The sequence below is a fragment of the Pinus tabuliformis genome, chromosome Q, assembly GCF_031772625.1.
Source record: "Pinus tabuliformis cultivar Carrire ecotype Pingquan chromosome Q, CPIR1, whole genome shotgun sequence".
NCBI lineage: Eukaryota > Viridiplantae > Streptophyta > Pinopsida > Pinales > Pinaceae > Pinus > Pinus tabuliformis.
This window is the reverse complement of record NC_142296.1, coordinates 626242320-626268562: the sequence shown is the minus strand read 5'-3', so window position 1 is coordinate 626268562 and position 26243 is coordinate 626242320.

The following is a 26243-nucleotide window of genomic DNA, read 5'->3' as shown; positions in this document are numbered from 1 at the left end:
ACAGGACCTATGGAGAGTAATCGATGCATCCGCAGCACTGAATGCCAATAGAATGAAGGAGAACGCAGAGTCTAAGCACATGAGAAAACTGAATAACATGGTAAGACGTGAAAGGAACCTGGAAACACGCTGTCCAAACGTTTCTACCACAGCCACCACGGAATCAAACTGGAACACGCACACGCAGATGGCTCAGGTAAGGGCGTGGACAGGACAACGTTCATCGCGTCTGCGCAGCAGAATCCATAACTCAACAGCCCCTTCGCTTTCTGCTTTAAATGAGGACGATACGACAGATGAAATCACCGGCAGCTGGAGGAATCAACAATTAATAAACAGTAACAGCGCCGCAGGCATAACCTCATCACAGTTCGATAACACCAAGCGCTGTAATAAGGATGAAATAATCACTTCGGAGGTGGGAACATCACATTCGGTTGTAACTGAGGTGAGCTGCGGAACAAATAGGGATAGCAGTAACATAAAGTCAGCCAGCTCGGTTACCAGCCATCAGGAAAATTCGACAGATGATCACCCGGGCGAGCTGATGGATCAGCAACCAATCAACGATGATAGAGTCGCATCAGAGGAGGGAGCAGGTAACTTGGAAAGCGCCCATAAACACAGGTACGCTCCGAATACCATTTCAAGTATATCTTGTGCTAATAAGCATTTTATTAGTAATGAAATTAATAATATAAACATAGAGAGTAGGTGTTCCAGCACAAGTCACGAGAACATCATAGATAATGAAAACATAGAAAATAACCCTATGAGCAGTATCGGGAATAATAAAAAAGTAGTTAACATATCTTCTTATGAACTGAAAATAGAAGAAATGGAGGTCCTTAACAAAGGTCTTAACTTTGCTTTAGCCCCTAACAAAATCCCCAATGAAGAAATCATTTGCAACCTTGAAGATGGAATTAAGTCGCTCAAGGATGATGACAAAGAGCTCATCAGGCAAGAGGTCGCTGTTATCCTTAGAAAAGCCAAGCCGCCCAGAAGAAACCTAAGCCCTGATCAACTTAAAGCCCTAAAAAGCCTTAGAAATAATAAAGACATAGTCATTTTAAAAGCCGACAAAGGTGGCGCCACTGTCGTTATGGATTATGCAGATTATATAAACAAAATGAAAGACCACCTATACAACAGTGGTAGCTACAAAAAGCTAGAGAAAAACCCCATCTCCAAAATCACAAACCTCGTAAAGAAAGCCATTAAAGAAACAAACCTTGATGATAAAATAAAAAAGAGATTGACTCCTAACAGCGAAATCACCCCCAGGATCTATGGAGCCCCTAAAATTCATAAAAAAGATGTCCCCCTTAGACCCATAGTCAACACCATAGGGTCTCCCACTTATGAGTTAGCCAAGTACGTCGCTAGCATTCTATCCCCTCTAGTAGGTAAGACTAGCTCTTACATCAAAGACTCCAATCAATTTGTAAATCACATAAAAAACACCAAGCTAGAACCTGGAGACAAAATCGTGAGTTTTGACGTAGTCCAGCTCTTCACCAAAATTCCCCTAGATGAGGCTATCCAGGTAGTTAAAGATGTAGCAGATCCCCAGACCGCTAAATTAGCCGAAATCTGTCTCCGCTCAACCTTCTTCTCCTTCCAGGGCGAAATATTTGAACAAACTTCGGGTGTTGCTATGGGCTCACCTCTCTCACCTATCGTGGCTAACCTTTTCATGGAAAAATTTGAGAAAAAGGCGCTAGACTCATATCCACTAAAACCCAAATCCTGGGTTAGGTTTGTGGATGACACCAGTGTCAATTGGCCTCATGGCGAGAAAGAGCTAAGCAAGTTCCTGGATCACCTCAATAGCTTGTCTGAAGACATCAAATTCACCATGGAAGTTGAAGAAAATAATTGCATTCCTTTCTTAGACATTCTCCTCATTAGAAGGAAGGATGGTTCCATTGGTCACAAAGTTTTTAGAAAAAAAGCCCATACGGATAACTACCTTCATGCCGACTCTCATCACCACCCCGCCCAAAAAATGGGGGTTCTACAAACCCTCTTCACTAGAGCTTATAGAATCTCTGATATAAACCATACCGATGAAGAAATTTCCTACCTTAAAAGAACCTTTGCCAACCTAGGGTACAGCAATGAAAACATATACAAAGCCATTCAAAAAGCAAAAACTGATAACAATAAAAACAAAACAAAAGACGACCCAACCTCCAATACCTGCCTTCCTTACATCCAAGGGGTCACTGACAAAATAGCCAAAATCCTCAATAAGAAAAATATAAAAACTGCTTTCAAACCCTTGTCTACCATTAAGCAAAGAATGAGATCTGTTAAGGATAACCAAGAGCTATTTCAGCAAAAAGGAGTTTATATCATCAAATGTTCGTGTGGGGATCAATACATAGGAGAAACTGGTAGATCGGTTAGGATTAGACTCAAAGAGCATAGTGCAGACATTCGTAACGAAAGAACCAAGTCCTCAGCCCTAGCTGAGCATGTAGGTAAAACTAATCATCATATTTGCTTAGAAGACACCAAAGTCATTGCTAATGTAGAACACCAATTCAAGCGTAAAGTTAGGGAAGCTATTGAAATCATTAAACATCCTAAAAACCTTAATAGGGATGGTGGCATGGAAATTAGCAAAAATTGGAACCCCGTGCTAACCCCCGCTAATAATCTTAATAACAATGTTAGAAATTCCTAACCTGCCATCATAATAATAATATTAACCTTCTGCTCTTGAGAATCCGAGACAAGATGAAACCTAAAAATTTTTCTATAATATAATTAAAATTAAGCATCTAATAAAGGGTATAAAAAGCATTAATGGATACAAATAATAGAAGCATTAATAACATTAATATTAATTAAATAATAAGGCTAACATTAACCTCATCAAATATAAAACAATTATAAACTATAATAGATATTACTAGCATGTATAGAAGAACATTAATAAATATCTCAGAAAATAACATATATAATAATATAGATTAGCAACTATCAATAAGCAAAACATCTATTATAATAGATAAATAATAAATATTTTAATAAGTATACATAGTAGAGCATTAATAAATATCATAATAATTATCAATTAGAGTAGATAACAATAGGTATATATAGAAGAGCTTTAGCTAATATCATAGTAAATATCATTAATAATAATATAGATAATAGGAGCAAAATAATAACATAGAACTAGAATAACATTAACAATAAAAAATAATAAATATAAACAAAAAAAGCATTTAATATTAAAATACTAATAAGAATAATACTAAATAATCTAAGAATTACAAAAAGAGTTTTTAATAACAAATAAATTAATTTATAAGAAGACATAATAAATAAACTTACATAACAATGATAATAAAATCTCAATTTAATCAATTAAAAATAGCATCATAAATATCAATAAGCATACACCATAATTAATAAAGCATAAATTTAATTATTAAGCATAATGATAAAATAAGACAAAATATGAAATTGTAATATTAATATAAAAATTAAAAATAATTACGAGTTATTAAATAGTTAATTATAAAATCAAAAAAACTTAAAAGATAATAATAAATTAAATCATCAATGAGATAAAGAGTCGGCCATTGGTCTTCACAACCTAGGTTTTTCATATTTATATCTTGCATTTCCTTCTTTTCTCCTCACATTTTGTCCTGATGATGAGTCTAGTTTCAGACTCGAAACGTCGACTAAAAAACATGAACACTGTGGAAAATCCGAACTCTATGCAGAAGTGGTCTCCATTTGAGGAGGAAATAAGTCTTTAGGAGGGCAGAAAATACATAACAATTTTTTGTTATTAAAAAAAAAAAAAAACACAGTCTCCTCTGTTTTTTTTATTTTTCTCAAAAAATCTTTGTCTCCACCTCCATATTTGGTTTTTAAAAAAGCACAGGCAGTATGACAGGAGGGTTTATGAGAAGGGATCCCACTAACTCCACTAGGCTCCATGCACATCCCCAAGTAGTGGACATATTCACAAGGGCAAACTGGATGAACTTCTTTGAGAAATTCTGAGGGTTTGATGAGGAGATTGCCCAAGAATTTTCTCTCTTTAGTCCCTCACACAAGAACACATGCCATTGTAACCATTAGAGGCCTCTCCATCGAAATAACCCTAGAATTCATCAGTAGGGTCACTACCCTTCCTCTTGGACTACCATGGAGTAAAGATGAAAAAACCATTGGCCAGGCTGCTAAGAAGAAATTCTTCCAAAATAATGAAACCCCTGTGGAAGATAAAAATGGAATTAGAAGGGCTAGTATACCATATCCCTTGGATGAGGTTAGCTACTAAATAATCAAATACATTTCTTGTGAGGGGAGGCACAGCATTATGTATGGTTATCATTTTAGAATCCTCCATGACCTGAGGTATGGCATGGATACCCCAGCACATTAAAAGCTCAGTATCCCTTATTTTCTCCTTTAGTCCCTCATTGACTCCAGCACCAAGGTACAAGCAGAAAATTCAGGGCAGTTAGCTCACCATGGATTAATCAAAATCCTAGTATAGGAAGCCCTTAATACCTTTACACTCCCTATAGCATGGGAAGTTTTCCGAAATATGATAGTTGAGGATGACATAAAAGCATTGACCTATGATGTCAGTCCTACTGGCAGTGAAGAGGAAGAACAGCAAGGAGGAGAAGGTGAAGCCAGTGGTGACATAGCAGAGCAAGAAAGGAAGGAGGAAGGAAAAGAAACAGAGGAGGGAAAAGTTGAAGAGACAGAAAAAGAGACAGAAGAAGGAGAAAGGAGGTAGAGAAGGCAGAGCAAGGGGAAGAGTCCCCTGAGACTTTGGAAAGAGAGGCAGCAGCTGCCCTCACTACCCTCAGTACACCAGTCAAGCCAAAGCAGAAGAGGAAAAGACAGACCTCCATGTATTTCAGGGCAAGGAAGAGCACAAGAATTAAAACAGGAAAACCTCAGCCCTCTTCAAAAGTTCCCATTACCATTGAAGATTCACCATCTGCCAAGGTGAAAGAATCTCCTTCCAAGACACCTATCACATATGAAAGGGGGACTCCAAGATCTTCTACATGGAAGGGAAAGGCAGTACTACAGGACCCAAAGCCAGACCTACAGGAGGCTGAGACAGTCCTACAGGAGACACTGTCTAAACTACAGGAGACCCAAAAGCTTGAGGAAAGGATAGAAGGATAGCCAGAGGTGAAGGAGGAAGCAAAAGAGCTACAAGAACCTGACCCCCAGCCTAGTCTTGCCTCCTATTACAATCTACTTGAGGGAGGCAGAATAATCCCACAAAAATTTGCAATTCCACTATTTTTCGAATTGGAGAAAGAAAGAGTGAGAACACACAGGTGGATGTAGATAGCCAAATCCAAAGGGGTTGAGGATGTTGGCCATATGGAAAACAAACTGAAGGAAATGGGCAGAGAATTGAGTGCTCTCAAAGACCGAGAAGCCATCACAAGAAGCCACCTTGAAAATGAGAATGAAATCCTAAGGAGGCAGCTGCAAGAGAAAGAGACTCAGCTGGCATACATGGCTAGCTTATCCATGGAGGCATTACAATGCAGAACACCAGCCAAATCTTATGGCCTCTATCTGAAGGACCAATGGCTTCAATTCCAAATAAAGACTTTGGCACAAAGAGGCACAATGCCTTTCCAAGACTACAGGCAGTTCATGGACCTGTGTGACCAGAGCACCTCGGAGGATAAAGCAAAGATGGCAGAGTTCTACCTACACAACATGGCCCTCACAGACATGAATGTGTGGGACCCCAATGCCAAGCTAGGGGACCTACAATTAATGGCAATGGCCTCATGGATGAACCATGAAGAATTGAGGGCAGCAAAAATGAAAATATTGATGATAAAAGCACAGAATGAGCCATTAGATCCTATGGCACTCGTCAACACACACAGCGTGCTTACCAATGACCCTCAGATTGACCCTAAAAATCTAACCAATCAGGCACAAGCCATTGCACACTTTGAAGATATGCAAAGGCTACTTGGGGATGACTGTATGCATGCATGCATGAGAAGATGGAACATCTTACCTCACAGTTTGCAGATCAGGGAATACCATTCCCCCATGAGGCTGAAGGAGGCATTGAAAAGAGTACCAATGTATAAGTGCTCCATGCAAAGGCTAAAGGTCAACTGGATTGGCCTCAAACTGAGTCCCCCACTCCTCTTAGGCATGTTGGAATGCATAAGAGAAGAAGAAGAGGAGGAGAAATGGAAGGACATAGAAAGAAAGGTAGGGTTTTATGGCCAACATGAGCAGACCACATCAGAAGCCTGGGATGCTAGGGAGGCCACCAGGGCCATAAAATATGAGAAGATTGACTAAGTTTGATGAGAAACACCTTCAGTAGGGGGGTGATGATGAGCCTCATAAATGGGTAATTATATGGGCTCATTTTACCTCCTAACCTAGTCAAATCAACCATTCTCTTAGCTTATTTTATGATTTTCTTATTATATTTATGCTTATAGAGTGAGTTGAGTTAGTTATGATGCCATGTGATCTAACATGTATTTAATGCAAATTATTGATGGATTTCAAGGTCAAAGTCAAGGATCCTGTGGTCAAATGGCAACAATAACTTGAAGTAGACAGAGGAGAGGACTTATAGGAGGGAATCCCCATCATTTATTACTCCTCACTTTGAATTCCCCTTCATTAAGCTCAGAATACAAGCAATTGAATCATGCACTAGAAGGCAGCCGAGCAAGTGGAGGATGACTGATAGTTATCTCGAGTTTTAGGAGCCAAACCTCCCTAATTTTAAGGAAGCTATTGGTAGCTTCAGATGTATAAGTAGAGAAGCCTAGGGCCTCACTAAGGTCGGATTTTTTCTTATGTAAACTCTGCTCAAATTTCGAGCTTACTATTTTGTGACAGTTTCATGTAAACTTGCTATTTTTTTATAATGAAGATGGAATCCTTTTTGAGCTAGCACTGAGTTACCTCAGAGGGCTGAAGATCTTTGGTTAGGGCCCAATCCAAGTAGCCAAACTTCTCTTTACTTGTATTTGTATGCTTACTTCAGTTGTAGATTAATTTGTTGTTAGATGTATTTCTTTTATGGTTAAGAATATGTTGCTTTTGATGATTTAGTAGTTTGCTTCATTTGTGCTTTCTGTAGTGGGTTAAGCAGCAATTAGAAAAGATTCAAAAGGTTAGAAATAGTGCCTTGGCCTCTCTTCCTCCCTCTGGGACCATGATTTGAGGCAAAGACCCTCTTGCTGCCCCAAAAACACAGATTTTCCTCATTCATAGGACTTCTAGTGTTTGCAGCTTTTTAGTAGGTTAATAGCTCAGTTTTGCTTTGCTTCAGATCTTCCTTATCATGTTCACTTTCTGAGTTGCAATATTCCTCTTCCATGCTTTCCTTTCTTACAGCATTTCTCAACATTTCCTTTCATAGGTCATAGTTTAGATCATTTTAATGCAAAACTTTGTTTTTCCTAAATGCACTTATTTTATTGTCTGCTTGATCTTCTTGGTTAACTGTCAGTTCCTTTGTAGCAAATCTCTTCCAACAGTAGGCCAGATTATCAGTGATCACATCCCCCATCTGATCCATGCCCTATAGATCTTCCCAAACCTCACCTCAATTCTGCCTTAGTTTCCTGCATTTTTCATAGAACTTCTCCTCTCTCCTTGAGCAAACCCAATCATCTTTCTCTCTCCTCGTCATTCATGGTAGACCATAGGCGCCCTAACACCTCCTTCCAACCTTCATCCACCTTTTCCACCCATTCTCACCCCATCAAAATAGCAGAAATTTCTCTCGGCCTCCTCCTATAGGCCTCTTGTAGTTTCCCTGTTTTCCTCCTGTAGTTTCCCTGTGTCCTCCTGTAGTTTTTCTTGTAGGCTTTCTTTTGAAGGCTGAGTGTGGGAAAAGCCTCCAGAAGGCCACCTAAGACCTCCTAGGACCCATCCACACCATCTTCCATCCTCCCAAGCTCCAAAACCACCCTTTAACGCCACCTGTTCACTGCCACACTCACACACAATAAATTAGATGCATGTCAAATTCACATAAAAACACATAAAAATCCAAAAATATAACTTTTTCTTATTTACTTCCAAAAATAGCATGGTTAGATGTTGTTTGCTTTCTTGAGTAGGTAATGGCATTGCTTTCATGGTTTTCATAGTGTTTTTGGCAAAAGTAGAATTAGCTTGTTAATTAGGGTTTACTAGGTCTTTCTTTACATTCCAATCTTTTTCCTTTTTGCAATTAGAATAGCTTCTATAGAGTAACCTTTCTTTTTTTTATCACACATAGAGCTTCTTCTTAGATCTATAGAAGTTGGCTTGAGCTCCTAGTGATCTTCCGCCAGCTGACCAAGTGACAACCTGCAATAAGGACTAGTACTTGTGCCCGACGCTTCCAAGTTTGTTAAGAACTACCGGGTTGATAAAAGTAAAGTTGGCAGCCCAGGAGTTGCAGCATTCCTGCTACAATACTAGCGCTCACCAGTTTTGTAAGACAATAGTAGCAGAGAAAAGTTTCCATCTCTTGAAGAAGAATATCATTGAGGAATCGATGTTGAAGCTAGTTGACTTCAATTACCTTTTCCAAGTTAGATGTGATGCTAGTGGTACATCCATTGGAGCAGTATTGAGTCAAGAAGGTGGACCTATTGCATATTTTTGTGAGAAATTGAATGACTCCAAGAAAAAATACTCCTATTATGACAAGGAATTATATGCGATGGTTCAAGCATTGAAGCATTGGAGATACTTTGATCCAAAAGGAGTTTGTTTTATTCTCTCGCAATTCTGCATTACAATATATAATGTAGCAACACAAGTTGAACCATAAGCATGCCAAGTGGGTGGAATTCTTACAAAGTTTCACCTTTGTTCTGAAACATGTGAGTGGACAAGAGAACAAGGTAGTTGATACTTTGATCAGGAGGGTTTTGGTCATGCAGAAGTGCCATGTACAATTTTTGGGCTTTTATTATTTGAAGGACTTGTATGTGGATGATGTTGATTTTCGAGAGGCCTTTGAAGCATGCAAGAACACCATGAGAATAGATAGTAGCCCATGGAGGAAGTTTATGTTGCGAGATGGTTTTTTGTTCAAGAACGGCCAATTATGTATCCCTCATTGCTCAATGAGAGAGAATATGATGCAAGAGAAGCACAATGGAGGATTGGCAGGGCATTTTGGTGTGGACAAGACACTTGGGCAGCTAGAACACTTCTATTTCTGGCCAAAGATGAGAGTTGATGTGTATAAATATGTAGGCAAGTGCAGAGTATGTAAACATGTGAAATGAAGGAGTCAGAATGTTAGACTATATATTCCTTTTCCCATTCTTGGGTTTACCAAGGACGCAGTAAGGTAAGGACTCTATACTTATAGTTGTGGGCATATTTATGAAGATGGCCCATTTTATCCCATGTTGCAAGAATAGTGATGCTACACATGTGGCTCATTTGTTTTTAAATGAGATTTTTCAACTGCATGGCTTGCCAAAGAGTATAATCTCTGACAAAGACACTAGGTCAAAAGGACATTTTTGGAGGACTTATTGGAAGAAGCTTGGAACAAAATTGAACTTCAACTAAGCCTATCATCCACAATCTAATGGGAAAATTGAAGTTGTGAACAAGAGTCTCATAAACATATTGAGGAGATTTTTGGGAGAGCATCCCAAGTAGTGGGATCGTGTGTAAGCTTAATTTGAGTTTTCATACAATGATTCACCAAATAGGAGCACCGGGAAGCGTTTGTTTTAGATCTTGTATGGAATGCATCCTAGAGGAGTTTGTGAGATGAGATATTTGGGAAACCTTGAGTAGAGTGTTGATGGGGAGGATTTTGCAGCAACAATGAGTGACTTACACAAGGAGATAAAACAGAAGCTACAAGTACAAAAAAAGAGGATATTTAAGAAGAAGAGAGGTAAACTTTGAGGTAGGGGACATGGTCTTAGCACACTTGAGGAAGGATAGATTCCCAAGAGGAGAATATAACAAGCTCAAAATGAAGAAAATAGGACCTTGCAGGGTACTCAGGAAATTCTATGCAAATTATTATGAATTGGAGTTACCTATGGGCATAGGTATCTCACCTATCTTCAATGTGGCTTATTTGTATCCCTATCAATTTAGTGATGAAGGTGCCACTACCAGAAATCAGAGCAGTGGAGAAGTTAGTGAACAGATTTGGATGAAGCAAGTTCCTATGGTAGAGAGTCCAAAGGTTAAGAGGATATTGGACATTAGAGTTGCAAAGCACACTAGGGGAAAAGAGTTATGGATTTCTTGGTGAAGTGGAAGGACCGTCTGACGGAAGATTCTACATGGATGAGTGTTCCAGCTCTACAAAGGAAGCTTGCTCTGTAGAGGACCTTATGAGCAGGAGCTCATGAGTTTTCATGCCTAGGGAGTCTGATGTAGGAGCATTAGACCAAGCTCGTGATGAAGAAATGGAGGGGACTTGACAATGTGATGGACTGGCCACATGTTGAACTAGAAAAATCTATTTTGTTACCTTTATTGAAAATGTTTTTTTTTAACACAGTCGGTTACTTTTTATATATTGCAAAAAAAAATGGGGGTAAGGAAGCTAGTTCCTTGTACAATCAGAGGAGGGTTTGATCAAAGTTTTGCACAAATGGGAGTGCAGTCCCCACAACTACTTTAACAACCCTATTCTTATAAAATTCAAAAACTATGGGATAACTTACCAAAATCTGACATGAAACCTTATGCCTCACTGTTATAGACATTTTTGTACATTACAGCATTGAGCATGAAATGTCCATAATCTAAGGGATCCAAAGTCCCTAAACATGTTGTTCCTACCCCTAGAGGAACAAGGCTAACAAACCACAGCAATTCACAGAAGTTCTCCACCAGAAACTGCTCAAAAACAAGTCAATTCAGGATCAATTCAGTGGCTCCACTAGCTGTCTACGCTGAATGTCAAAGCCAACACTGGCTACCTGCGCTGAATGTCAAAGCCAACACTGGCTACCTGCGCTGAGCGAGAGTTGACATGTGGCAAGTTCATTCCACAAGGTGTCAAAACCCAGGAAGCTTCCAAAATCTTCCTCAATGACACTTGCCTCAGTGAATTCGACTGGTGATGAGTAAGAGGTTCCAAATCTCCAAGTGGAAGCAAGAACCTCCAAGTGTAATCAAGAACTGACAGAGGGAGAGGACACTAGTCAGATCTCAAGCTGACTCATCCTCTCTCCAAACATCTATATATGGATCTCTCTTCCATGAGATCTAGAGGTTGGAATTTTGTTATTGCAAAGAATTGCTATTGGTTTGAGATTGAGATCATTGGGTGCTTAATGCTTTGAAGGGAGGTGAAGATAGGAATTCCATTTGCTGGGAAGGAGATGCTAGATTGGAGCCCTCTGGGTTGTATCTCTTCCTGAACCTTGTTATTCATCAATAAAGCTATCTTGGTTTCTCCTATATACTGATGTATCTTTGATGTATGATTGTATTAGTATGTTTAGTTTACTTCTAATCCTGAACTAGTTATGAATATGAATCTATGTCTTGTATAGTGTTCTTCTCTTGTGATCTTGCAGAGACCTGTTGAAGCTGGGTGAGCGAGAAGACAAGTAGCTAGGAACTCTCAAAGAGAAGAGAAACTGGATCGAGGGACAAACGGAAGACACCGGTTAGTCCATCCATCTCTCTTCATTCTTAATTCATAAAGGAAGAATACTAGAATAGCTGTCTCTGTTTGTTGCTAAGGCACTGTCACACCTTAGGTGGATAGGATCGTCCTGCATAGGCATTTTTCCCCACAACAAATTGGCGACTCCACTGGGGAGACTTGTTTAGTCATTTTATTTGTGTCTCTATCATTGTTTGTTTCATAGACTCAACAGCAACAATCGAACTGCATTTGCTCTTCTCAGATGCAAAGTAGACAGTTGCTGCTTTGATCCAATCACTGGATTTGTCTATGATCTGAACAATGGACTCACAAATGATTTGATGATCCTTTGTGATAGATCTTAGTACCCCCTCAAAGCATCCCTTTGATTGTACCTTGCTTGTTGCTTTTATTTGGCCTGAAACTGTTGATTAATCAGCAATCTGTGACCCAGAACCCAGTGAGAAACTCTCGTTTCTCCTTCAGCGCGACCCCTGTGAAGAGGTTCTGCATTTCAACGCAGGTCCCGTGAAGGCTACCTGCGCTGAATGTCAAAACCCCAGTGTTGAGGTTGCGCTGATCCAGTTTGGCCTTGTGCAGCTGGGGTTCTCTGCTCTGTTTTGCCCTGTTTTGATCTCTGATTTTTGCAGCCTGTAACCAGCATAGGTACCAGTCTGATAACTCCTTTTCTCTGCTTAAATTCCGCCTCCTTTTGTACAAAAAGACTGTGAGTGTTTTTATGTGTTTGTGGCATCATTTACAGTTTTCCTTTGCATGAGTGAAATAATCATCCTGTAGCCCTTGATTCAGATCTGTCGATTGTGATCTTAGGAGAGAGTTCATTGGCTGTTTACAGTTGATTATACATTTGCTTTTGCTTTTGGTTTGAGTTTGTCTCTTTTAAGTGTCGAAACGAGTGTTCATTTCGAAAGTCGTAAAGTGTTGTATTCTCTTGTACCCTTTCTGATTTCGAAAAAGTAAACTTGTTTGTACTTGTCATTTAAAAGCGAATTCAAAGTTGTACAAAAAGCTTTCTTTGTAGGCATCAATACTAAGAAAGCGGAAAACAAACACCTGCATTGTGCATTTGCATCTTGATAGTTTGCATGCTTGATTTAGGAAAAGTGCACTAGAGTGTGTTGATTGCTCTTTGAGAAAAGATGGTGTCTTTCTTTTCCCTTTGTAGCTAGGATTTTCAAAGTTGAAAAGATATAAAGCTTGCTTATCATCTTTAGACTGCATTTAGGAATTGTACCATACATCTCGTGGTGATCCAGAAAGGCAAACTTCTAAAAAGATCAACCTAAAATAAATTGAATGAACTTAACAACGCTTTGCAACGTAACGCACAACATAGAGGTCTAGGCTAGAGACGTGTTCCGGCGTCGTAAAGCCTGGTGACTGTCGATCTCGTTGAAGGTGGGTGATTCCTCCTGAGGGACGATAGCGCCAGTATGGATTGTGCTCCCACGTACCGTCGCGTATATATTGGGAGACCCCTATAGGAACATAACCTTTATCCTTAGGAAGCCGTGTCGGCCGCCCTACTGATCACAATGCACTGAACACAGCATTCAGGAAGATCGACCGCCCGTACCTTAAAAAGTATTCTGCGGTTTTGCGAAAAGTTTGGCACACCCTCTGCCTAGAGCTCCAGAGCAGTTTCTTTTGGCCTTTTTCAGACTCTATAACGGAAAAAGTCCATCCGAGCATTTGTCACTTCGGGCTCGTTAAAACATCGAAGGAGACTAGAGTCATCTTTAGCTTTTTCTCGACTCTTTAAAAGTGAAAAAGCAAGTTGTGTCTAAGCGTCGTTAAAAATTTATTTTAAACGGAACAATCACCCTGTGTTCCTGCGTTGATCTTCAGGTTGAAAAAATGGAGCCCACCAACCGAGGAATTCCCCTTGGTGGAAATCCTAGTCCCTTCTCCTCTTGGGGAGATGTTGGTGCGCCCCATATGGCCACATTATCGCTTCCAGGACTGACAATTGGCCTGCCGGTCTGGCTCTTTTCAACCAATGTCGTTTAGAACACCACTATTCCTGAACAGTCGAGTTAATAGTTAGACCAGACCAGAGTTACCCACCAGCCTTCTACTTCATATAATTATTCCTCTCCTCCTTCCTCTTCGCTTGACGGAACTGGTAAAACAAAAAACCGAGTTCCTAAGGAGAAGAAGGAAAAGAAGAAGAAAGAAAAGAAGAAGAAGGAGCCAAAAGCGACTAGGGGCAAACAAGTGTCGTCTGACAAAAATCCACACACAGCATTGACCAGGCCTAAATCGCCATGTGTCATATGCAAGGGAGACCACTTCCACAGAGATTGTCCCTGCATCCCTCGGATACTAAAGGACTGGTCTCCCCGTTTGCACAATTCGATGGCGTCAACCTCTGATAACCATGTTGATAGCACACCGTCAACTAGTGGAAGTGAAGCCACAGGACAGAGAGGGAAAGCTAGATTTCCCTGCAAACTGTGTGAAGGCGACCATGCCATCCACCATTGTCCCTTCTTAGATGAGGCAAAAAGAGTTTTGGAAGATCGCCCGATTTTACGAGCGCAACTTCCTCCTGGATATCAAAAACTCCTGCCAAGTCCTTCACTAGTTGAGAACCCGGCTGGCCCGCTCAGGTGGTCAGCCGAAGCACCTATCATTGAAGATGAACCGTCTGAATCCATACCTGACGAAATTCAAAAGGTTGAGGTGGCAGTTGACCCGGTTTTGCCTTTAGAGGCTCTATCTTCGAATGATACCATCACAAAGGAGAATAAAGACGACACCGTCCAAATTCTCTTCATTAACACTGACTCCGATGAACAAGGGGGCAATGCTCCCATTCCTTTATCACAGGAAGGAAGCTCGTCAGAGTGATATCCGGCCGTCTATTCGGTCCCACCACCAAGCAACCTAGTTGTCTCGTTCGACTGGAACCAACTAGGCAGACCCCGCTTGCCAGCTAGCATACCATTCAGAATTATCGTTCAAATATACAGAACGGTAATGGCTGGCACAGTTATTGATGAGGGGGCATCTGTGAGTATCCTTTCCTCTATTGCTTGGAAAGCGCTTGGTTCACCAGCACTTTTGCCTGAAATGAGAAATCTATCAGGCTTTGATAAAGGAACCAGTCGACCTTTAGGGATCCTCCCCAATGTGCCCATAACATTGAAAGGGAAGACCGTTCAAATGAACGTGATGGTCGTTCAAGGACCCTTGGATTATAACCTACTCCTTGGACGAGACTATATATATTGCATGGGAGCCATCGTCTCATCACTCTTTAGAGTAATGTGTTTTCTGCATGAAGGAAGAGTGGTCAAGCTCGTGGACCAACTCTCGTTTCCCGGATCACGCATCGCAAATAGTCATGTACCATCCCTAAATGGTCTATTCACGCAAGAAGTGTCTCAACCCACGGTCCATCCTCCTGATGAGCGCGAGTAATCCGGGAGGATATGACTGGAACCCAGGGGGCATGCGTCCTGGTCTGCTTCGGCAGGGGAAATTTGGGTATAGAGTAGGTTTCCACGGGAGAATATGACTAGTCTGTACCCCGTCCGTCTAGGAAGAGGGGTTATTCTAGAATAAGATTCTTTTGTCAAAGTTATGTGAGTTGGCGGGCTACGTCACTCACCTTTGTTTATTTCGATAGACATTGCCAAGGAAGTGTTTTGTTTGAAAGATTAACGAGACAATCTTTGGGTAACCTGAAAGAGGTAAGCCTCTCTCGTTAAAACAAATGTTTTGACGGAAAAGAAGTAGAGGTAACCTTGAAATCGTACTTTATACCTGGGGGCATGCAAACCTTTTGGAGTGCAAGCAAGGGGCGGCTATTTATTTTTTAAATTTTTAGGTCCTCCCTTTAAACCTGTAGGTCTAACCCTTTAAACTCGTAGGATTAGTCGTTTCCGAACTTGCATAATGAAAGGATGCGGGGCATAGCTTTGTGAGATGAAGCTCCATAAAAAATAGAATCTTAATGAGACACTCTTATCATATGACTGGGTTAATCGAGCAGTTTTAGCACAAAGTTCATGCTCGTTAAAAAATAAACGCAAGATTCGAGCAGTTTTAGCACAAAGTTCATACTCATTAAAAAATAAACGCAAGATCCGAGCAGTTTTAACGCGGACTTCATGCTCGTTAAAAAATAAACATAAGCAATGAGCAAGTGTTTCCACCAGCGTTTAAGCTCATTTTAAAATAAAAAATGAACCAAATTTCCGGTAAATAACCACTGTGAATGTAACATTATCAGCCATTAAAGCCTTGGTCGTGTTTGCACCGTCACCTCCACTTTTCCATTGGCCGATCGTTCACCTCCATATGATTGTTTACCCATTTTGAGGAACAGTTGCGAAGAGTGATTTCACCTAGCCATCCTTGTGACACTGCCGTGATTGGAAAATTCCAACCTGTACCTGGAATCAGTTGCTAACCCTGTTTATCACTCGTTCCTCAAAAGACGAGTCTTCTTTAAGCTCTTTTCAACTGACTCTTAAAATATGAAAAGATTGCCGAGTTTTGGCCTTCCAGCTCATTAAAGCGACAGGAAGTGCTATCCCTCCTCTAGATTTTAATCTTTTTGGACCTGAGGGATTATTGCACAAAAAGATCGAGCGCTTGTTTTGTTCGGCTCGTTAAAACTATCGAAAACTCATCCCTTCTGTATTGTTTTATACTTTTTCGGACCTAAGGGATTAGATGACGAAAAAGGAATTTAGAGTTAACTTTATGTACCTTTTCAAACTCTCTAAAAATGAAAAGGACCGAGTTATCTTTGTCGTTAGACTCGTTAAAATCATTAAATAGCGACAAACTTGTCTTTAGACGAGAACGAGTTTCACTATCGCTAGGCTCGTTAAAACATAGCGATGGGCTTGCCCGAAGGGCAGGTTATAGAACAAGCATATGTTATCCTCCTCAAGCTTGACAAAAATAAAGAGGTACTGGTCAGCAATGACTGGGGAAAAATTGGGAGAAACTAAAGAAAACTTTGATGGTAGCAAGTCGCTCTTGAACATGACACTTTTCCTCCGTACCACAATCGGGTTGGGTTGTTTCATTCACCGGTCACATCACCATGGTCTCGCCATACCATCCATAGTTGGGGTAATGCTACCGATCCATCGCATCAGTGTCGCCATATGTTCAAGAGAAGTCGTTCAGAAAAGTCAACCGTGTCCCATCCACTGCCATACATTATCCTTCATCCTTTCATGACCGCCACCCTGAATCATATGTCACAGATCGTTTTCACCTCCATCAAAATCATTAGCTCCGTTCCGTGTCACTGATGTGGGATTCATTAAGGCCCTCCTTTGACGGATCGCTTCTTGTCGACATCAGCTCATTATCCAAGAAATTGATCTAGGAACAACCCCTTTAGTACTTTGAAGCTTGCATGCCTCAATGGCAAGTTTCTCACTTTCGGCGACAGGTATACATCAATGACCTTCGACCGAAAGATTTTGCGTGGTGTTCGACGCCAAGTCCTTTATTCACACCACGTGAATTGTACTGCAGTACCTTGAGGGTCATTATCATTATCGGTGATTCCTCTCGCGCTTGTTAACGGTTTACCTCATTGACCGGTAATCAAGCGATGTCTTTCCATGTTCGACTTCAGAACATTTCTCACATGGATCGACTTGTACTTAGAGTGAAGATCGAATGAGTTTGAAGACCCCGGATCTAGTTTCATCCATCCGGGCTGCGATATATATTCAGGAAAAATAAAGACATTGACATGTACATCATTGCAGCAGATAATCATCCTACTCAAAGGATGATAATTTCATCAAAATTATCAGTCTACCATCAGACGATTGTCTGTTCTATGTACAGAAAAATGAATTTATAAAGCTGAGCATGAGAATGCCCGCCTCAGCTAGATCATGAAAGCAGTATGAAAAATAATGTATTGTATTGTATCTTATTATAGGTCTCCTCCCAGCATTGGATGAACTTCGGACCCTCCTGGATAAAGCATTTCACCCGATAAACGGCCTCATACTTTAGGGGGCAACTGTTATAGACATTTTTGTGCCTTACAGCATTGAGCATGAAATGTCCATAATCTAAGGGATCCAAAGTCCCTAAACATGTTGTTCCTACCCCTAGAGGAACAAGGCTAACAAACCACAGCAATTCACAGAAGTTCTCCACCAGAAACTGCTCAAAAACAAGTCAATTCAGGATCAATTCAGTGGCTCCACTAGCTGTCTGCGCTGAATGTCAAAGCCAACACTGGCTACCTGCGCTGAATGTCAAAGCCAACACTAGCTACCTGCGCTGAGCGAGAGTTGACATGTGGCAAGTTCATTCCACAAGGTGTCAAAACCCAGGAAGCTTCCAAAATCTTCCTCAATGACACTTGCCTCAGTGAATTCGACTGGTGATGAGTAAGAGGTTCCAAATCTCCAAGTGGAAGCAAGAACCTCCAAGTGGAATCAAGAACTGACAGAGGGAGAGGACACTAGTCAGATCTCAAGCTAACTCATCCTCTCTCCAAACATCTATATATGGATCTCTCTTCCATGAGATCTAGAGGCTGGAATTTTGTTATTGCAAAGAATTGTTGTTGGTTTGAGATTGAGATCATTGGGTGCTTAATGCTTTGAAGGGAGGTGAAGATAGGAATTCCATTTGCTGGGAAGGAGATGCTGGATTGGAGCCCTCTGGGTTGTATCTCTTCCTGAACCTTGTTATTCATCAATAAAGCTATCTTGGTTTCTCCTATATACTGATGTATCTTTGATGTATGATTGCATTAGTATGTTTAGTTTACTTCTAATCCTGAACTAGTTATGAATATGAATCTATGTCTTGTGTAGTGTTCTTCTCTTGTGATCTTGCAGAGACCTGTTGAAGCTGGGTGAGCGAGAAGACAAGTAGCTGGGAACTCTCAAAGAGAAGAGAAACTGGATCGAGGGACAAACGGAAGACACCGGTTAGTCCATCCATCTCTCTTCATTCTTAATTCATAAAGGAAGAATACTAGAATAGCTGTCTCTGTTTGTTGCTAAGGCACTGTCACACCTTAGGTGGATAGGATCGTCCTGCATAGGCATTTTTCCCCACAACACTCACTAATTAACCAAACCCTCATTTATCTTTGAAAAATAGGACTTAACCATAAACCCGCACTTAACTTTGGAAAAGGCGGACATAACCACAAACACACGGGAAAGAAATTTCCGCTTTTCCATAGCCATGGCATGATTTTCGAAACTTGCCTTTATAAGGCTCAATCTCCACCATAGAATTCCTCCAATAGATTTGACAGACACCATCGAATGCCGATCCTTCAAACTGCTCGTCACTCCACTATTATCAATCCACATGTGATAGATCCAACGGAAAACGGGGATTTCGAGTGGGCAAAACACGTGGAGAATACCTGCCCGATAAAGTGGTATTCTCACCCCACCTACTTGCAACGTGTCCAACGGTGAGTGGAATCGGGGGTTTCCCTCCTGAAACCACTTACTGCTTAAACACCTCCTGAAATACCATTCCTGCTTAATCCCACCTTTTCTCTTTTGACTAAAACTCGAGCAAGTTAGCACCTGATGACCCTTGATATGCCACCATCGAGTTCCTCTCCCAATACTACTGATGACATTCCTCATCCGTTGATCTCCGAATCCTACGGTTCCTGTGTCATGTTTCTTCATCTGTCTCCTCACTCTATCTTTGTGGCAATTCTTCAATGTTTTGTGGTTTTTGTTCTTAATGTAATGGTCTCTGTTGAGGAGAGACTTGCTACTATTGAAAGCCATACTATCTTCGGATCTATATCTTATTTTTTGATCCTCATACTGGGTGAGGGGGTCATGGTATACTTTCTTCATAAACTTCATAATTCTCTTTGACAACCCCAACTGGTCTATCAATTGCTTTGTTGGCATGGCTATCAGCGTCCTTATTTTGGTTTCTCAGGACATGCTTTATGGTTATTTTCCCCTGACTTTCAAAACTTGTTTTGATCCTTTAATAGATTTTGTTGATGGCTATGCTTTTGAAGTCCCTTTTGGCATCCAATGTGGCTATTATGATAGCCGAGTCCCCTATTATAGGGTCCTTGATTGCATTTTTCTTTAAAAGACTTGTGCCTAGGAGAAGGTTGTATGCTTCAGCCCTATTGTTTGTCATTTCTCCAAAGCTCCATTCGTAGGTTATTATCTTTTTTCCATTTGGATCTAGAATAACTCCTCCTACCCCTACTTTACCTGGGTTATTTTTTGCAGCTCCGTCAAAAAAGAGAATGTGTCTCTTCTGTTCTTTTATCCATTCTGCAAATTCTTTGTCCTCCAATCTTAATTTCCAATTTTTGTTTGTGTGAAATTGTTTATTTTTTACTATAGCTGTTGCTTTTGCTTTGTTTTCTAACATTTCTTTACTATACCAGTCTTTCTCTTCTTGTTGTAAATTATTCTAGTCCATTTTTGAGATTCCATTTGTACTTATTATCTTTGCAACTTGGCTCCAAGTTTTTGCTAGGATCTTGCCTAGATTTGACTTTTGTTCTTTGAAAATGCATTTGTTTCGGGCTAACTAGATTTTCCAACACAAGATTGAAGGGAGACATTTCCATATCCTATTTATTGTTGCCTTTTTTTTCTTTGTATATGGGTAGCTTTTATCCCAGTTTTTATGAAGAGTTGTCAACTGAATTGTTGGATTTATGTTTATTTCCAAAGGACTTGTTGCCTGTTTCCAGCACTCTCTCGCCACCATACAGTTAATGAAGAGGTGTTGGATTGTTTCTTCCTCCTTTTGACACATGACACATTTTGAGGGCCCTTGTATTCCTTTTTTTTTCTTAATTTTTAGAGGTAAGAATTTTACCTTTGAGAAGGGTCCAGGTGAAGAATTTAATTTTGGGCAGACTCTCTGAATTCCAAGCTGCCTTCCAAAGACTCCAGTCATTTTGATTGTGAAGTTTTTGGAGGAGGTTGTACCCCGATTTCACTGTGTAATCCCCTCCATTTGGGTCCCAAACAAAGTCATCCTGCTCTTCTATGTTGATTGGTGCAGCCCCTGCCAGATGGACTTTTAAAATTTCCCACTGATTTTTTAGTCTTGGTGGTGTAGCCAGCTTTTTCCATCTTACCTAGTTATTCTGATCCCAATCCGAAATAGAATAAAGAGTATTCAAACTTTGCTCTTCCATCCATCTCTGAAGTCCCCTTAAATTTTTTTGTTGATTTAAGGGGTTTTTCACCATTATTTTATCCTCCTAGATAGAAATTGTTTTTCCATTCCCTGGATTTTTGGATATTTGATCTCGAATAAGAGGAATTATCCTTTTAACCAATTTCCAGATTTGGGTGCATGGCCTATCTAGTATAGTATCAATGAGCAGCTTTGTTCCCACCAGTGATCATTCCCATTTATCATTCTTCAGATAATTTTTGTCCCTAGAGCAATGTTCATTAGTCCTGGCAGACGTATTTCTATACCTCCTTTTTCATAGGGAAGAGTAACTTGCTCCCATTTAACAAGGCTGAATTTTTTATTATCTTGTTTTCCTCCTTGCCAGAGGAAGCTTCTAATTATCACTTCCATTTGCTTCTAGGTGTTTTTCAGCGCCATAATGATTGCATACTGATATATAGGCAAGGCCGAGAGGAGTGCTTTAATTAGTGTCACACTTCCTGCCAGATTGAGCCACATCACTCCCCAACTCTAAATTTTTTCCCTCATTCACTCCACTTGCCTATTCCAGACTTCTGATTTTACCACTTCCTTTGTTAAGGGCAACCCAAGATAAGTGATGTGGCTCCAATTTATTTGTAGAGGTATTTCCAGTATTTGTGAGATACGCTGCATTGTTTTTGTTGGGGTATTCCAGCAATAAATTCTGCATTTGGAGTTGTTTAAAATTCCTCTTGAGGCTAGGAGAAATTCATCCAAGACTTTTTGAATCGTTTTTATATGATGCAGGGTGCCCTGCCTATGAGAAGGGTATCATCTGCAAAGAGAGAGTGGTTTATATCTTTGACTCCTCTTGATATTTGGATCCCTGTTATTTTTTTCTCTTTTCTCTGATTTTCCAGCATAGCACTCAGTGTTTCATCCATGATGATGTACAAGAATGGAGAAAGCGGACAACCTTGCCTCATCCCTCGTGTGCTTTGGAAAAATTTACTGGGCCGACCATTGATTAAAGGAGCTATCCAAGGATTTGATATACATGCCTGGATAATCTCTATGAAATTTGTTGAAAAGCCAAACCTTTTGAGAGTTGTTGCAAGAAAGTTATGGTTAACTCTATCAAAAGCATTAGCCATATCTAACTTAACAATCATTCCTCTCTCCTTTCTTTGGATACTGTTGTGGATAGCCTCCTGAACAATTATCACATTGTCTGTGATTTGCCTCTTGGGGACAAAGCCCCTTGGTTTTCTGAAATTATTTTCGGAAGTAATTTTTTCATTATGTTTTCTAGGATTTTGGTAAGTATCTTATAAGACGAGTTGCAAAGGGAGATTGGCCTATATCTATTAAAATTTGTAGGATTGGGTTCTTTGGGAATGAGGGCTAGGAAGGAGGATTTTGTATTTCCTCCAATCTTTTTTTTTTGGAAAGCATTTTTTAGCATTCTCATTAGGTCTTTTTTTATAATTTCCCAATGTTGTCTGTAAGAGGCCATTGTAAACCCATCTACACCTGGTTCCTTGTTAGGGTGGAGATTCCACACATCTTCTTTGACTTCTTCCTCAGTAATTTCTTTGTCTAATTTCCTGTTTTGCTGGTCGCTTATTTTTTTTTTATATGCTACAAAATTTCTTCACTAACTGCCTGTTGGTCACTTGTTGAGAGGATTTCTTTAAAGTGTTTATGGGCTGCGTTTTTTACTGCTTCAACTCCTTTTATTTCTTTACCATTTACTTGAATCTGTTCAATTTGATTTTTTGACCTCTTTATTTTCATTGTATTATGAAAGAAGGTTGTATTTTTGTCTCCAGATTTTGGCCAGAGGCATCTTGATTTCAGTCTGCTTTCCTCTTCTTCTTGCCTATTTTGCTTATATATTTCCAGATATATTTCCTCTTGTATATGATCTTGCTTACTTTCTTCCTTGTTCTCTTTTTCCTTGCAAAGTTTATCCATTTTTTTTTGCAATTTGACCTAGCTTTGTCCCGAAGATCATTTTCTCTTCCCAATTTTTTAAGTGCATCCTTAGGTTCTTTAGCTTAGTTTCCCAAACATACTATGGAGATCCTGTGACACTTTGTTTCCAGCTGTCCTTTATTTTTTTATCAAAATCTTCCTTGTTGTCCCAAATTGAATTATATCTGAAGGGAAGGGGTCCTTGATTTTCCAGCTTTCCCAAGGTTAGCACCACCGGCATGTGATCTGAAGCTAAGTTGTGAACAATTTTTCCTTTCACAAGAGTGTAAGCAGCTATTATGCTTTCATGAATAAGAATTTTTTCCAACCTTTCTTTTATGTTGTTTTTTCCAATTCTTTTGTTGTTCCAAGTGTATTTTCCATTTCTTGGCGAAATATCTATTAATTTGTGTTCTTCTATTATTCCTTCAAGAGCTTCTCTTGACAGATCATTGTGGAAGATTCCACCAAATTTTTCTTCTATATTCCTTATCAAATTTAAGTCTCCTCCTAGGATTAATTGCCCACTTTGTCTTTCTACTATTTCTTCTTTAACTGATTTCCAACATTGTTCTTTCTCTCTATAGTGATTTGGAGAATACACATTTATAATGCTATAATGTTCTTTTGTATTAAGATTCCTCAACTCTGTTCGAATCCAGTGTCTGTTGATTTTTTGGGCCATTAATTCCCATTTTCTTTTATCCCAAATGGTACTGATTCCTCTTGATGCTCCCGTGGCTTCTAATGCTACTTCTTCATAATTTTTTAGTTTTTGAATCACTTTTTTATTTTCTTGCTTGTTTAGTTTGGTCTCTTGGATCATATATATGTCTAGTTGTTCCTTGGCTAAAATTTCTCTAGCTGCATTGACTTTAAAGGAGGTGCCAAGGCCGCGACAATTCCAAGAGACCACTATCATTATTTACTGTTGTGTTGGTGTGGTCCTCCCTTTCCTCTTTGCTGAGTTTTTTCATGACTTCCTGTTTGTTTCCCAAGGAATGAATCCATTGGTTGTTGTGTTCCTAGGGCCATTTCTTTAGCTGCTGCCTCATCTCTGATTTCTTTATTGGATTTCCTTCCCACTTTTTTTTGCTGATCCCAGGCTTGGGGGATTTATTTGGCTTTGTTTCTAGTTAGAATGTGATCCACTGAGGGAGGAGGTGGGGAGGATATAGGGTTGGGAGTGGATATGAGAGCTAAAGAGGTAGGGTTTGAGGGAGGGGATCTGGGAGAGGGTGGATCAAAGGAGTCTTCTAATGGCTCAAAAGGATTCGGAGTTGTGTGTTCAGGAGGAGTAACCTTCACTGGAGGCTGAGAAGTTGTTTCATTTGCTTCTTGGGACTGATACATATTTGATGTTATCTGCTTATTGGTAGGTTTTTTCCTTTTCACGTGTTCCCATGTAGGTTCTTGCTCTTCTACATTTTCATGCTCTATTTTTTTAAGACACCTATTTGCAAAATCACCATATTCGTGACATACCTTGCATTTAAATGGTATTTTCTCGTAGTCCAGCTGCTGAATGTGTGTCCACTAGTCGACCTTGATCTTTATTTCCTCTGGGAGGCCTTTTCCAAGATCTACTTCCATACATATTCTTGTGCACGCATGCATGTTGTCTTTTGGCTCACATCTGTCAACATATTTGCCCACTGCATTTCCTATAGCCTTGACAAATTCATCTCCCCAGTAGTGAAGAGGGAAATGTGGGAACCTGACCCACACAAGCACTGCGTTTGGGACATCCATCTCCAAATCAAAGTCTAGCGTCCACCTATTCAGGTATAAACCTCTAGAGTCCATGAAGTAAGGTCTGTTTCTAAATATCAGATCTCTATCCTCCTTTGTTTCAAAGAGAAAGGTGTGGTATCCCCTTCCACAGAATCGTATTGCTATCTTCCCTTGTGTGGTTGCATTCCAGTTTCTTTCCACCCATTTTTGCACTGATTTGGGTGAAGGCCACAACCCTGTGAACTGTCCAACAAGTCCGCATTCTGCCAGAGAGATGTCTGCTCTTCTTGGAAGTGCTGGAGGGAGAGAAATCTCTGGGATACTTTCAAGCTTCTTTACAAATTTATTAATTGATGGCCTGTTCCTTGGAGCTCCATTCTCTACGATCAGAGATGTGAAGGCTTCTTCGTTTTCTTCATTCCCTAGCTGTGTGGAAGAGTGAGGATCTCCCTCCTCAGAGAGTTGCATGGTCTGGTTGGCCTCAACAGCAAGAGGCTACCAAGAGATGGATCTGCAGGGGCAGCAGCGGCTAGGTCAGTGCAGGCTTGAGCCGGGCTGTTGCGCGCGCGAAAAAAAAAAAAAATTATTGAAATTTTAAATACTTAATGTAAATACAAAATCCAAATAAGTTGAAGAGTTTAGGATTGTAAGACTCATTTCCGTTGTAATGAATAGGCCGCGTGGTTATCTTTTCGACTTCCTCAATTATAGAGAAAGGGAAGCGAACCATTTACAAATATCGTGAATAAAAAGAGGCATCGAATGGGGAGGAGAGAGCTCTTCTCATGCCTCCAAATCTATACATTTAGAATTAATAAAGTGGAGGTCGTGTAAGAACATATTTATTTGTAAATTTGTGTCCTCTTATCTCTGGTTCAAAATGTGTGTGCATTTGGTTACATTTTAGAAGTCATGTGACCATTTATGTAGTGTTATTTGTTTGTAAACATTCATTTTGAGCGGGTTTATTCATGTGTGCCCTTCACCATGGCCTTCAAGCATATTTTGCAATGCCTCTATTTCTGCAGGTAAAATTTTTTCTTTCACCTTAAATTCATACCATCAAATTGAGTGAGGTGAATGTTGGATGAAGAGAGGCGGGAGGAGAACATATTTTTGAGTTAAAATCAAGCTAGACCATGGAGGAATCAATTGAGCAGACGAAAGAGTAATTTCGCCTCTTAAAAGCCCGAAAACAGAGTTTCTGGAAGTGCTAAAAATATATTTTGCAACGCTTACAGGTTTTTAAAAAGAGCGCTGCAAAAATATTTTGCAACACCTACAGCGAAATTTTTCTACATCATGTTTGAGCCCTACTTTGCCTTCAATCTACCTGTGCCATCACTACCCCCCACTTGAGGCCTATGTAAACAACCTGCAACCACATGAATTCTCACATCAAATAATAGAGCATTAACATAATAGTGCCCTCCAACCGCATCAATAGTTAACTTCGCACAACCACCTTCGTACAATTATTTCCATACTTGGAAAAAAATTCTTAAATAATAATTTTAAAATACATATCCTTTCATACATTCATTACACAGTTATTTAGCACCCCTATCTATGAAAAAGACCCTGGTTCTCCCACATATACTCTTCCGCACAACAAAATTGTACCAATTACTGCATCGTACATTAGTATCATATCAATCACTATGCAAAGAACCCCAACTTTCCTGCACATAATAATATTAATTTGACATTTGTTCACCCCCTCACGGAGCCTGTGCAA